A 14897-nucleotide genomic window follows, 5' to 3' on the forward strand; every position below is an offset into this window, starting at 1 on the left:
TGTATTTGTGGATTTAGAGAAAGCATATGACAGGGTGCCGAGAGAGGAGCTGTGGTATTATATCAATAAGTCAGGAGTGGCAGAGAAGTATGCAGGAGTGGTACAGGATATGTATGAGGGAAGTGTGACAGTGATGAGGTGTGCGGTTGGAATCGCACATGGGTGCAAGGGGGAGGTGGGATTACATGAAGGATCAGCTCTGAGCCCTTTCTTGTTTGCAATGGTGATGGACAGGTTGAGAGATGATATCAGACAGGAGTCTCAGCGGCTCATGGACTCTGTGCTGTGGGATATGCCGTTCCTGTTTGTTTATGTAGACGACATTCTTATGGCCAGTACATCCGCGGTGGAGCACCTGGTCCACCTCCGGCAGCTGTTCGAGCGCCTCAGCCAGTATGGGCTCATCTGCCGCACGGTGTCAGCAGTCCGGTAGGCCTGCACTTCTGTATCAACATCCTGGTCTGCAGTTCTGGTTGTGTAGTCAAGTCCCAAGTAGACGGTTTACCGATAGTGGCCTGTAGGGGCGCTATACAGCTACTGCCTGTATGTATGTGCAGAGACCTGCAAATAAAGTGCAGTTATAGAAATGGCGACCAAGTGTATGCGTGCTCAATGATACATGGTACCAGAGTGAGGTCAAACTAGCCTACAAAGATGAACAACATTCGATCGCCAGAGGAGTTGAAGTTAAGTGGAAATGTCCACGAGAATTGGAAAGCTTTTAAGCAGAGTTTTGAGTTGTACGTGTGTGCAATCGGTCTGGAAGATGCGAGACACGAACGTTGGAAGCTAGCATTGCTTCTCACAGTGGCAGGCAGAGCCGCGAGGGACGTTTTCAACACGTTTCAGTTTCCTGAGGAGGGCGACGACCAAAAGTAGGATGCAGTGCTAGCAAAGTTTGAAGAATATTGCACGCCAAAAAAGAACGAGACATACACGTATGAACGGTATGTTTTTCGCAACAGAGTACAAGCCGAGTCAGAACCCATTGAACAGTTTGTCATGGACTTGCGTTTGAAAAGCCAGTCGTGCAACTTTGGCACATTGTGTGACTCGTTAATACGGGTTCAGATAGTTATCGGCGTTTTCGACAAGAAAGTGAGAATGCAACTACTCAAAGAGTCCGATCTGAGCCTGGAGAAGGCAGAATAGATCTGCCAGGCGTCAGAGAGCACCAAGATGCAGCTCAAATCATTCGAACCCGAAGCTGCAGCAGCAGCAGCAGCGGTGGATGCGGTACATGAGAGGGCCGCTAGCAAGAGGAACAGCAAAGGAAAGTCCCGCGCGCCCAAGTCCACAAAGGACACGGACTGTGACAGATGTGGGGGCAAACACGCTCCGAATAACTGCCCCGCTTACAGTGTGGACTGTCGCAAATGCGGAAAGAAGAATCACTACGCCCGGTGCTGCCTGTCAAAGAAGACGGTGCAAGTGGTGCAAGGCAGCGACACCGACACGACCGACACAGAAGAGGACGACGAAAAGTTGTTTGTGGGAGAGCGAGGAGGACAAAAAGGATGAGTGGATAGCCAATCTGGAAATCAACGGAACGACAATTCCTCTGAAATTAGACACAGGGGCTCAGGTGAACATACTGACGATGAAAGACTTTAATAAACTGTACAAGAAGCCAAAACTGCATGTGAAAAAGGTAAATCTGAGAACGTACAATGATGAACCGATTCCTACAAAAGGAGTATGTAGAGTCACACTGTCAAGGGATGGGCTCTCTGTTAATGCTATGTTTGTGGTGTTGAGGGCGATAGGATAGCCCATACTACGTCTGAAATCCTGTGATAGATTGGGTCTTATCAAAAGAGTGCATGTAATTGACAGGTCTGTAGTGACATCTAGTGGTGCAGCTGACAAACAGCATGAGACTGTAGCTGCCACAGAGGAGATAAGAGAGCAATACAGGGACGTATTCAGTGGTATAGGATGCCTACCTGGGCAGTACAGAATCCAGTTAAAAGCAAATGCAGAACCGGTCGTCCACGCGGCAAGGAAGGTGCCGGTGACCCTTAAAGCTAGGCTGAAAGCAGAACTGCAATCCCTTATAGAGAAGGGCATAGTGAGGAAAATAGTGGAACCAACTGAGTGGGTCAGTTCTCTGGTAATAGCTGAGAAAAAGAATGGTGACTTAAGGCTCTGTATAGACCCAAAAGACCTGAACAAGTGGATCAAAAGAGAACACTACAAACTACCAACTAACTCAGACATCACTAGTGCTATGGCAGGCGCGCACTTCTTCTCCAAGTTAGACGCATCATCAGGGTTCTACCAGATCGTTCTAGACGAAGACAGCTCCAAACTGTGTACCTTTAACACGCCTTTTGGAAGGCACTGCTTTCTTCGCTTACCGTTTGGGATATGCTCAGCTCCAGAGGTGTTCCACAAAACAGTGCAGCAGCTGTTTGATGGTATGGAGGGTGTGGGTGTGTTTATTGATGACATAGTGGTCTGGGGCAAAACAAAAGAAGAACATGACGAGAGATTACATGGGGTGCTAGAACAAGCACGTAGATCAGGGCTTAAACTACACAAGTCGAAATGTGAGTTTGGGATGACAGAGGTTACTTACCTAGGTGAAAAGGTGTCCGCAGAAGGGATAGAGCCTGATCCAGAAAAGATAAGGGCGATATTAGAGATACCAGCGCCAAAAGACAAAACAGACCTGCAAAGAGCGTTAGGGCTAGTCAACTACATGGGGAAGTTTATACCAAATATGTCTGCTAACACAAAGGCCCTCCGTAGTCTACTGGAAAAGCAAAATGAATGGCAGTGGGAGCACGAACATACAAACGAGTGGGAGGTGTTAAAGGCCAACCTGATCAAAGAGCCGGTGTTAAAATACTATGATGTTGACAAACCGGTCAAAGTCTCAACTGATGTATCCAAAGAGGGTCTCGGAGCGGTGCTGCTCCAACTACACGGCACACAATGGTCTCCTGTTGCTTACGCATCCCGAAAAATGTCACCTGCAGAGCGCAACTATGCGCAAATCGAGAAAGAGACATTAGGCGCAGTTTTCGGATGTGAAAATTTCCACGATATATCTATGGCAGGGAAATAATACTAGAGACTGATCACAAGCCGCTTATTGCCATTTCCAGAAAGCCACTTGGGGATGCACCGCCACGCATCCAGCGTCTTATGTTACGTCTACAGAAGTACCACATGACATTCGAGTTTACTCTGGGAAAGTACTTAGTAGTGGCAGACGCTCTCAGCAGAGCGAGTTTGAGGGACACGGCTCCGAGCAGCATCGAGCAGGAGGTGCAAATCCACGAGGACTGCGTGAAAGGCCAGCTGCCTGCATCAAACGAGAAATGGGCCCAGCTCGTGCAGGAAACGGTGAGCGACAGAGAGTTGCAGGATGTCATAGCAGCCATCCTCTCACCCGGAGATGAGGCCAGGATACTGCCAAGTCCGTATCGCCACACCAGAGATGAACTGTCAGTGATCGACGGGGTACTCCTAAAAGGTAAAAAAAATAGTAGTTCCCAGCTCCATGAGATCAGAGATGGCTAAGTTAGCACATGAGAGCCATTTGGGAATCGAGAAAAGCAAGAGGCGGGCTCGTGATGTACTGTTTTGGCCATACATGAACAGAGATATTGAGACTCTAGTACAGAGATGTGAGATATGCCAACAGCATAGGTATATGCAGCCTAGCGAGCCGCTTCTGCCTCATAGCAAACCGACCGAGCCATGGAGAAAAGTAGGTGCAGACCTATTTCAGCTGAAAGGGAGAGACTATTTAATCATAGTTGACTACCATTCAAACTATCCGGAATATGCGCTGTTGTCTGATACTACAGCAAAGCAAGTGATCAGTCATTCTAAGTCTATTTTCGCAAGGCATGGTATTCCAGAAACCTTAGTAAGTGATAACGGGCTGCAGTTTAGTTGTCAGGAGTTCGCAGACTTCGCTAAACAGTATGGATTCAAGCATGTAACCTAAAGCCCACTGTACCCGCAGTCAAATGGTCTAGCGGAAAAGGGAGTGCAAATCGTCACAGGCTGCTAAAGAAAGCAGCGGAAGCGGGTGAGAACCCGTACCTGGCCGTCCTCAACTACAGAGCTTCACCGCTGGAATGTGGCCGCTCGCCAGCAGAGTTGCTGATGAACAGGAAGCTCAAGACAAAGCTGCCGTCAGCGGAGCACCTGCTCCAGCGCGCTGACCACCGCACACAGAGAGAGCACAGGTCCAAACATGCCTATGACAAAAGAGCACGGCCCTTGGAACCTCTGGAATGAGAGGACCTAGTGAGAGTCAGATGTGATGGAAGATGGGGACCAGTCGCACAAGTCCTCAAAGAGACTGCTCCAAGATCATATGAGGTACTTACCAAGAGCGGCAACACGATCTGAAGGAACCGGAGACACCTGCTGAAGATTCCACCTTCTGAACCACAGCCTGTAGAGAATGGCAATGACAGGGAGGCTCCGGGAGAGCAAATAGAAGGGGGGCATACTCAACCAGACACAGACAGCCCTCCTGTCATCGAGTCACTCTCACCTGGGGGGAGCCGGTTCGGCCACCATCCCCGGGGTGGAGCGGGTTCAAAGGCCAAGTAGAACCATTGACAGACCTAGGAGACTTGTAGAGGAGTGCTAATAACACACACAGAGTGGGTTTTTATTTTTGTGTTTTTATTGCAGCCTTGGAGTTCTGTTCTTGGGGTCATGCTGGGTTCTGGACTCATGCTATTTGTAAATTTATGCTGTATGGTTCCAAAACAGTGTTTAATTTTGAGGAGAAAAAAAAGGGGGGAGGTAAAGAGAAGTGTAATAATTGTACTGTTACAGAGTACCGTTACGTTGTGTATTTGTACAAGCTTGAAAGTGCATTTTGAGAATTCTAGTCAGTATGCTAAGCTATGGATACAGACTTGTTGTTATTGCAAGAGAGCCATATTGAAGATAATCATCTGTTATTCTTTAAGATCAACTTTATCTTAATCTTTAGAAAAAGGGAGATGTACCGATCGTGGCCTGTAGGGGCGCTATACAGCTACTGCCTGTATGTATGTGCAGAGACCTGCAAATAAAGTGCAGTTATAGAAATGGCGATCAAGTGTGTGTGTGCTCAATGATACAGACGGCCCCCACCATCGCCCGCGAGAGGCAGTCGACGATGAAGTTGTCCTTGCTGGCAATGTGCCAGATGTCAATGGTGCACTCCAAGATGTAAGAGAGCTGGCGTTGCTGGCACCCAGACCACGGCTCGGTGGCTTTGGCCAAGACGAACGTCAGCGGCTTGTGGTTCACAAACACAGAGAACCTGCGGCCTTCTAGCAGGAACCAGAAGCAGCGGATGGCGAGAAACAGGCCAAGAAGCTCCCGGTCGAAGGTGCTGTACTTCCTGTCACTGCTGCGCAGCTGGTGGCGGAAAAAAAGCGGCCGGCTGCCAGGCTCCGCCCACCCACTGTTCATACACTGCTCCCACGGCGTAATCTCAGGCATCCGTGGTGAGTGCTACTGGGACAGTTGGTGATGGGTGCGCGCGCCAGCGTCACCCAGCGCAGCCGTAGCGTCCTCAAACGCCTGGTTTATCTCTTCCGACCAGTCCACTGGGCCCTTGGGGTCCTTACCTGTGATGTTTTGTGCTTCTCATAATATCAATAAATGGACAGACAACGACTGGAGTGAATGATGAGTTTAGTGAAGTCTCACAGGATATATTTACACATGGCCGGTGGCTTCCTGACTGAACATAAGTGCCTGACTACCTAGCTGGCTACCATATCCTCCTATCAGCAGGTGGCATACGTAGACTAGAAAAGAGTCACAAAGGCTATAGCTTCTAATGATCTGCTTGTGGACATTACCTTACCCTTCAGACCCTCATACAGGGGGTGCATGCGAAAGTAGGGTGCAGGTTGAGGAGAGCCTGGAGAAGTGAAGTGTGATGTATTTTGTGTTTGTCTGCTCTGGACACTTCCCTAGGGAGCCGTTAGAGGGCGCCAGTGTTTATATATGTTGTTCATCACTGTTTCCGGGTTGTCTTCTTGTGCACTCTGGAATAAAGTCGGATTACAGCACAGTCAAAGTCCACTTCGCTCCTGTTATTTTATCACATATTTCAAGTTTAGTACAGAGAAGTCGGTGACTACGGTACACCTGGCATTCCCTACAATGCTGTGGTAACGAAGAATCCGCGTTAGCAAGTTAGCAACGTGTGTCTAGGTTAACAGTGCTAGTTGCTAGTAGCAGTGCCGGAGTCCCTTCAAAGAAGAGATGACAGGGATCATCGGGCATATTGATGCCTTTGACGAGGCGGCGGAGCAGTGGTCAACATAAGTGGAGAGGTTTGAGCATTGTGTGCTGGCAAATGGGATTGAGGGGGAGAGGAAGCTGTCCGTTTTTTAAGTGTGATCGGGCCGAAAACGTAGGGACTGTTATCCAAAGGAATTGAATCAAGTGCAACTGGACTTGGTATATATCCGTGAAGACGTTTCGTCTCTCATCCAAGAGGCTTCATCAGTTCGTGCCTTTCTGACTAGACAGATATTTATCCTCTTTGGAGTCGTTATCAGAGCTATTGATGTCCACGGCTCTTCGTGTTCCGATGTTTAGCAACGCCCGTCATTATCAGAGGTATTGATATGCGTGGCTCTTTTGTGTTCCGATGTTTAGCCACGCCCGTCGTTATCAGAGCTATTGATGTGCATGGCTCTTTGTGATCCGATGTTAAGCAGCGATGGTCGTTGGGGGTGGTAGTTTCGACTTCGTTAGTGCTCCATTCAGTGGTCATGAGTCGTTGGAGCCGTTAGTGACTAACTGTTGTTCTTGGAGGCTAGGCTTCTTGAGTCTCCTGGGTAGAGATGAAAGGACGGCATTGTAAGTGGGAGATAGGTGGTGTCGCAGACCTCCTCCTCTGTTGAGGGATGGTTTTTCCAGTTTCGCATAGATGGCTTCCTTCACCCCTATTTCAAACCATCTATCTTCCCTGTCCAAAATGTGTACGTTGCTGTCCTTGAAGGAGTGTGTCTTCTCCTTTACGTGTAGATAAACTGCTGAGTCTTGTCCTGAGGAGTTTGGCCTTCTGTGTTGGGCCATCCGTTTGTGTAGTGGTTGTTTGGTTTCTCCTATGTATAGGTCAGTGCAATCCTCATTGCATTGTACAGCATACACCAGATTGCTTTTCCGGGCGTGTGGTACACGGTCTTTGGGATGAACCAGTCTTTGTCGGAGTGTGTTGCTGGGTTTGAAGTATACCGGGATGCGGTGTTTGTTAAAAATTCTCCTGAGTTTCTCAAGACACCCGAGAAACATACGGGATGACTATGTTATTCCTTCTGTTCCTTTTGTCCTCATCGCTCACCCGGTTGGTCTTTTTGGAATGTGTTGCATTTTTCACAAAAGGTCCAACTGGGGTAGCCTCAGGTTTTTAAAGCTCCCCTCCGGTGTTTGTGTTCTTCCCGTTGGGCCTGAGTGCTGCTGGGCACATTGTCAGCTCTGTGTTGCAGAGTTCTGATGATGCCCAATTTGTGTTCCAGCGGGTGGTGTGAGTCGAAAAGCAGATATTGGTCTGTGTGTGTAGGTTTCCTGTAAACCCCAAACAAATGCAAATCAATAGCTCCGATGGCAACGGGCCTGACTTGACATCGGAGGAAAGGAGAGCCATGCATATCACTTGCCAATGGAGACGGGACACTGAGGAAGACGAGCAAATCGGTTCTGGCCAGACATCTGGAGAAGCAAGTCATGCTAGCAGAAACCATCCCTGTGCCATCTACTACCATCATCGATGGGATGTGTCTGATACAGAAGATTCAAGTCAATGAGCAGACATTTTCTCAACTCGCAGACTCTGTCCTAACACAGATCTTACACGAAGGAGCCAGCAGCCAGAGAATTGATGTGGTCTTTGATGTGTATCGGGAGGACACAATCAAGAATGCTGAGAGAGAAAATCGAGGTGGCACCACAGGAAGCACAGCACCACAGTTCTGTAACATTGCACCAGGCCACCGGATAAAGCAATGGAGAAAGTTCCTCAGCAGCTCGGCCAACAAGGGAAACCTTATAAGATTCTTAGTGGCTGAGTTGAAGACACCCAAGATGAGAACGAAGCTGAACGACAAGGTGTTGTACGTCGCCAGTGAGGAGAGCTGCTTGCATATCACCAAGGATCAGTGGGCAGAGGTGTTAGGCCTGCAGTCAGATCAAGAGGAGGCTGACACAAGAGTGATTTTGCATGTAGCCCATGCTGCGGAGGAAGGCTACAGTGCTGTAGTAATAACATCTGATGACACTGATGTGCTGGTGCTCTGCCTGGCGTTTTCTTCAGATATCTCCTGCCCCTTATTCCAGAAATGTGGAACAAAGAACCGGGTCAGGTATCTTGATATCACCAAACTACGCCAGGGGCTGGGAGATGGCATGTGTAATGCTCTTGTTGGCATGCATGCATTCACTGAATGTGATACTGTGAGTGCCTTCGCAGGCCGTGGGAAGCTTGGAGCTTTGAAGCGTATCACAAAATCAGAGCAGTTCCAAGAAGTGTTTCTTGAGCTGGGAAAGTCCTGGAATCTATCAACTGACCTGTTCGAGAGGTTGCAAGCATTCACATGCAAACTGTACTCCGCACCTGCAACAACAAAGGATATCAACACAGCCCGCTACTACCTTTTCTGTGCACGGCGTGGAGAGCTCGAATCTAGCCAGCTACCACCATGCGAGGACTGCCTCTTTCTGCAAGCTATGCGTGCCAACTACCAGGCTGGCATCTGGAGAGGTAAGAGATACTTCTGTAAATTACTGTCTGTAAATGTAGGCCTACCAAATCAGTGGCCTAGTGGAACCGGATCAGAGGCCTAGCGGTAGAGTGCCTGCCCTGAAACCGGAAGGTCGTGGGTTTGATCCCCGGCCGAGTCATACCATACCAAAGACTAAAAAAATCACACCCTGTGTGAAGTAAGCGGCGCCCTCCGCTGGTCGCTATAGGCCCTACAGGCTTCAGGCTTCAGACAGGCTTCAGACCTCAGAATAACAGACGAACAGAGTCAGCTAATGAAGCGGCTAGCTCATGCTGCGCCGCTTAAAAATGGGACGCATTGCCTCCCTTCCTTGGAATGGGGGGTTAGATCACCAAATGATTACCGAGCACGGCACCGCTGCCGCTCACCGTTTCCCCAGGGGATGGGTCAAATGCAGAGACGAATTTTGCACTCTCAGCCTGAAGTGTGTGACTATCATTGGGACTTTACCTTTTACCTTTATTATCTAAATGTACTGTTTGTAAATATCTACAAATATCTGGAATCTGTAAATCTTAATTTCAGAATTATCTGTATAAATATTCTGCTATATTCAGTGAATATTACTAGCAAGAATAATTAACTCAAACTCAACTCAAACAGGTAGTCTACAACAATGTCTGCAAGTCCCAAGCCCAGTTGAGCATGGCTGGGCCAGAAATGATGATGGTCAGCTCACTCTGGAATGGATGCGGGGATCTCCAGCCCCTGAGGCAGTGCTGCAGCTGCTGTCCTGCAACTGCAGTTGTAGATGCAAACTCCCTGAATGCCAGTGCATGAGCAATGGCTTGAAATGCACCAACCTGTGCAAATTGCAGACATGTGACAATCAACCCCAAGAGGATGACCTTGACATGATCACAGATGCAGACCTGACTGACTATGAAACTGAGGACTGATCTTGAGTAGTTGTCACTGTCTACTTGACCATTGAAGTGTTTTTGTATTTTTCTCTGACTGCATTCCTCTAGCCCTGTGCTCACCCGTGTTTCTCTCGCTCCCCAGAAATTCGCCCAGACCTCTCAAGACACCCTCGCCGCCTTCCCTGTGACCCTCTCGAGCCAAACATTCCCAACGGACTTTCCCTGGACCTCTACCTCGCGCTTCTGGGACCTCAGCCTTCCTACCGCATGCCCACGGACCTTTCAGCCCCCTCCCCTGGACTCTCACATTCACTCACATGCATTCAACACCCCATTCAACATCCAAGTAATTGCCACACATAGTCTCCGCACCATGACTTAGATAGATCCAAACTCCATAACCTTTGTAAATACATACGCCTATATGGTTTAAAGCGTTCCCCCGCCTCCTTGTGTCTATAGATTCCTCATAAATTCATAGTTAAAAGGGTTTAAAGTTTCTGATGTATGGGATGACTCAAAGACATAAATGGGATGACACAAAGCCATAATCCCCTCTGTAATTTTGTCATTTTGTATTGTGTCAACATAGTGAAACAATCATTTTAAATTTGGCTTCATCCAATGTTCAGATTTTGTGTTTTGTAATATATGCAAATTAGCACATATTTAATGGGGTAATACCTAATTTGCATATAAAAACATGGAATCTCAGAAAACTTGCAATATGTTTTTTTTGTGTTTTTATGTTGGTAATAAACTGGGGAAGTTTCATAGTAACCCTAACCCAATTTTTTACCCTATTCACCTAGAATCTTGATCGAATTCAGGCGAAATTCCGCCTAAAACAACATGCATACACATAACTAAGTATATCTCCAAAACTATAAGGACTACAGGCATAAATCTGGTACCAGATTAAAGGTAAAACTTGTCAGATTTCAAATCTAGTGTCTAAAATAATGTAAGTATTACCTAGTTACACTGCTGTGAATAGATACACAAAAGAAAATCATAATTTTGATTTCCGCCTATGCAGAATTACATAAAAGAAGGTTGTAAAAGTCTCAGATTTTATCTGGGCAACTAATAATACCATTTTTTCAGTTCTCCAACATCTTAGGAATATATTAGATTGATTTAGGGGGGCTGAGTAGTCAAAAAGTAGTCCACAAGCCCCATAATACCAAACAAGCACCATACACATTTCTTGTATTTCTGCTACAGGGGTCCATATATTAAATGCATGATAACCATCACTAAGCTGCCAGTCTGCAATGGTTATCATGCCAAACCATGAACTAGAGATGTGTAGCAACTCAAAAAAACAAACTAGAAATTGCCCACCCGATTTATTGTAACCGGTGGTCTGGCTCATGGACTACTTTGCCAAGCGAGGGATGGTCTAACGAATTTAAGAACTGTTAAATTTTTTGTTTATTATTTTTCTCTGGTTGAGTGTACAGTGATCTATAGTATGTTTCAAATGATTTCTGGATTCCTTCTAGTTTGGTTTTATTTTATTTATTTATTTATTTATTTATTTTTAGGGAATTGTTCCTTATCCGATGACAGGGTCTAAGGACAGGATGTTGTGTTGCTGTAAAGCCCCCTGAGGCAAATTTGCAATTTGTGATATTGGGCTATACAAATAAAATTGACTTATTTGTTATAGGGTCTTTAACTTTATAAATTATGCTTTCTGTTTGTTGCTTGCAGAGCCTCCAGGCAAACAGTTTTGCTGCTTTTGGACCAGCCTCGTAAAACCTTTGTTTCAAGAATCTTAGTTTCTCCTCAGCCTCCTCATTGTGTATTTTATCTATGTCTTGTTTAATAGATCTCGTTTGCAAAAGGGTAGATGGATATAGAGCTATGAAGTTGTTCCACATCTCAAGTTTAGTTTCCAAGTCAATCAGTTTTTTAGCTTTCATCTTTTTTGGGGAAGCTGTTTGGGCTATAATTTTTTCTCTAAGGAAAGCTTCTGCTGCTTCCCACAGTATAGCTGGACTAACAATGACCTGTGTAATGTCTGTAGAAGTGTCTTCTCGACATAAAGAATACTTTCCGAATAGAATGAGCCGACTCTGTGAGTTCTTTTTAACAAGTGTAACTTTTACTGCTGCTCGGCATGTTTTTATCCAGCACACTCCATTTCCGTCTACCTCAACAACTATCAGACATACGCACTTCACGTCATGGTAATAGACAGTACAACAGGGACACCTACTGGTCCTATTACTTTCACCTATCACATCTCCCCCCTTAAGATGATATCTCCAAACTTGAAAAATAATATTGTCTTTCTTGTACTGACACTTTAACAAAAATAGCAGAGATACCAAATATCTTTATATCGCTCAGTTCACTGTCAAATTCCCTCTATTTAACAAATTAAAAGTGAACATTCTAAATAAAAAACTGAACCATTTTCATATTATTGCTACATTACACCTGTCATACCACCCACCCCCTTTCAAAAAGTATAATCTCACAGTCCATAAATCCACAAACCTCACAAATCCAGCCTTATAGCTGGTTTACTCACTCTCCCTGAGCGAGTAACATTTGCCCCCCGCGCAAGATTAACTGGTGTCTTTGGAGCTGGGGTGACCTAAGTGTCTCCATCCTTTTCTGGATCGACCCAGTCAGGACCCTTGCTGATGGATGTGGATGTTTTGGGTGTGGCCAACAGATGACGCCTGTTCCTTCTGTATTTCTCACCTTGAGCTGTCTCCACTATGTAAGACCTGTGAGTGGAGCTGGGACTGTGGACGACAGCTGGCATTGTCCATTGTTTTTGTCCATCCAATTTTGTGAGCACAGTGTCCCCTGGGCTCAGTGGGGGGCAGAATCCTTGCTCCATTCCTGCGGTTGTAGTAATATGCCTGCTTCTGTTTAGCTGTGGCATCGGCCTTTTTAATTTCATCTTCGTCGGGCCAGTTTGGTTTCAGGTTGTCCCCCAGAGTGGGTAAAGTGGTCCTTAGTTTCCTACCCATAAGCAATTCGGCTGGACTGGCTCCGGTAGAAGCTGAGGGTGTGGCTCTGTACGTTAACAGAGTGAGGAGGAGGTCTTCCTGTCTTAGTATCCCTTTCACTATCTGGACAGCCCTCTCTGCATGTCCATTGCTCTGAGGGTAGTGTGGGCTTGACGTTACATGGACAAAATCATAGTCCTCACTAAACTTCCTCATCTCTGCTGAAGCTAGTTGGGGCCCATTATCGCTCACTAACACTTCAGGGATGCCATATCTTGCAAATGTAGCTTTCAGCTTAGCAACTACCTGTCTGCTAGTAGTTGTTGGCAGATTTAGGATCTCCAGGTATCTAGAGTAATAGTCAGACACTATCAAGTAGTTTTGCTTTTAAAATTCACATAAGTCTATGGCAATTTTCTGCCATGGCTGAGATGGGAGCTCACTTGACATTAAAGGCTCCTTTCTCTGTGTGTTCTTGTTTTCTCTACAGAATGCACACTGCTGTACTTTTGTTGTGATGTGTTCCGACATTTTGGGCCACCAAACGGATTGGCTAGCTCTTTCTCTGCACTTAACTAGACCATGGTGCCCGTCATGGATTCTCTCTAAGATCATCTCTCTCATAACTGCAGGGATGACAATGCGGCTCCCTCTAATGACTAAGCCCTCTTGCTCAGATAACTCCCCTCTCACCTGGTAAAAGTCTCTGACTGTCTTAGGCACCTTCTCTGCATACTCAAGACATCCGTGCCTTATGAAACCCAGTAGGATCTGGAGTTGCAGATCCTTGTCTGAATATCAGCAGAGATCCCACCCACGCCAACCATGGACTGTTCTCCCCCCTGCGCTCTGGGAGGCGCTACAGGAGCCTCAGAGCCCACACTACCAGGCTCAAAAACAGCTTCTTTCCACAAGCTGTTGCCCACCTGAACCTGGCCACCCACTGAATGTCTGTAGATATTTTTAAATATTTTGTTCTCCAGCTCTTTTTTTTAACTCATTTTTAGCTTTTGGTCTTCATGTGTATATATCTTATATTGTGTTTGCTGTGTTTGTCTGTGTCTGTCTTGCACTGTTTGGTGAAGTCACAGCCCTCATTTCATTTTTTTTTTATTTATTTCTGATTTTTTCCCTTTTTCTCCCAATTTAGTGGCCAATCGATCCCTATTTTAATTCAAACACCCACCCTTGTACTAACTACGTGCGTTCGCCAACTGCATCTCTCCGGCCGGCAGTCTCGAAGGAGACGCCTCGCCACTTTCGTGACAAGGCGACTCCAGGCCGAACCACTGTTTTTCCGACACACCCACAGACGCATTCATGTGACGAACACAAGCCGACTCCGCCCCCCTCCCGAAGACAGCGTTGCCAATATTGCTGCTACGTCGAGTCCGGCCATAGTCGGATCTGAGCCCTCATTTCATTTTTAACATGTGCCTGCACATTGTTTTTAATGACAATAACATTGAATTGAATTGTCTGTTTTTTCTTTTATCGCCTTCATTCTCTGGGGTGTGGCTGGCATCTGGCACATGACAGCATCACTATGTGCCGCCACTTCATCGTGGAAAGCTCCATCTCCAAAGCGCTGCTCCGGGCCTCTGGAGAGAGTGTCAGCCACTGCCAGCGTTCTGCCTGGTGCATATTCAGCTATGTCATTGAAGCGCAATAACCTCATTACAGCCTCCGGCATCTGATGGGAACATTGTCCAAGTCTTTGCTGTTCATAAGAGGCACCAGAGCTTATGATCAGTGACCAGGCTGAAGCTATCAAGTCCGAAAAGGTACTTCTCAAATCTGTCGCAGGCCAACACGCTGGCCAAGCATTCCTTTTCGATTTTGGCATACCTTGTCTCTGCATCGCTTAGCTGCCTCGAGCAGTAGGCCACGGGCCTCCAGTGGTCTCCATGCAACTGGAGCAGGATGCCACCCAGCCCATAGCTGCTGGCGTCTGCTGACACTGCTGTAGGCTTGGTGATGTCATGAAAGGCAAGTATGGGGGTGATGGCTAGTGCAGCTTTAAGTTTGTGAAACACTGTATGCTGTGCGGGCCCCCACACCCACTCCGTCTTTCCTTTAAGCAGCTCCTAAAGTGGTTGACCCACAGTGGATAGCTCCGGAACATACTTTGCCAGGTAATTCACCATCCCCAGAAATCTCTTGAGTTCCGTTACATTTTGGGGCTGAGGAAAGTTCTTTATTCCTGTCACTTTGTCTGGGTAAGGTCTGGTTCCTGTCTCATCGATGACGTGACCGAGAAAGCGGACTTGTGACTGTCTGAACTTGCATTT

The sequence above is a fragment of the Lampris incognitus genome, chromosome 2, assembly GCF_029633865.1.
Source record: "Lampris incognitus isolate fLamInc1 chromosome 2, fLamInc1.hap2, whole genome shotgun sequence".
NCBI lineage: Eukaryota > Metazoa > Chordata > Actinopteri > Lampriformes > Lampridae > Lampris > Lampris incognitus.